This window comes from Seriola lalandi, unplaced genomic scaffold, assembly GCF_002814215.2.
Source record: "Seriola lalandi dorsalis isolate HSWRI2012SDOR001 ecotype SW California unplaced genomic scaffold, Sedor1 jcf7180002053882, whole genome shotgun sequence".
Taxonomy (NCBI): domain Eukaryota; kingdom Metazoa; phylum Chordata; class Actinopteri; order Carangiformes; family Carangidae; genus Seriola; species Seriola lalandi.
In genome coordinates this window covers 28,523-29,086 of record NW_019524435.1, presented here as the reverse complement: position 1 = coordinate 29,086, position 564 = coordinate 28,523, and positions in this window count along the sequence as shown.

Sequence of the window (564 nt, the reverse complement as noted above, 5' to 3'; positions counted from 1 at the left end):
ACACACACACACACACAGACTCCTCAGACTGTTGTAATAAACATTGGTCCTTTATTTTTCAGGTGTGTGACTTTTCTTTACAGAGCTGTGATTGGACGCTCGTCCATCTCCACTGTAAAACATATAACACTGGTTCCTGCCGTGAACACCACCACAGGTGTGCACTCAGCTCAGGTGTGAACACACCTCAACACACACAGTCCACTGCCGCAGCGTGTGTGTGTTCATGGTCATCACTAAGTTCACTACATGAAGAAAACTTTAAACACTTAATTTTTCCCTGATCGACGCCTGGAAGGTCAAAGGTCAAAGGTAATAAAAAACTAAAGAAGCTCAAAGCGGCCATTTTCTTGAGTTGATCCGCGGGGGCAGGGGGGCACAGGAGGGGTCGGTGGCCATCTTGTATTACATGTTGACCCCCCGCAGGTAGTTAACTATGCCGAACACCTTTGAAGCCAGCTGCCCGCCATTGGCTTCTTTTGTGCCTTTAGCGATGACTAGAGCTGCAGAGACAGAGACACAGAGTCACCACACAAACAACAAACAAACAACAAACAAACAACA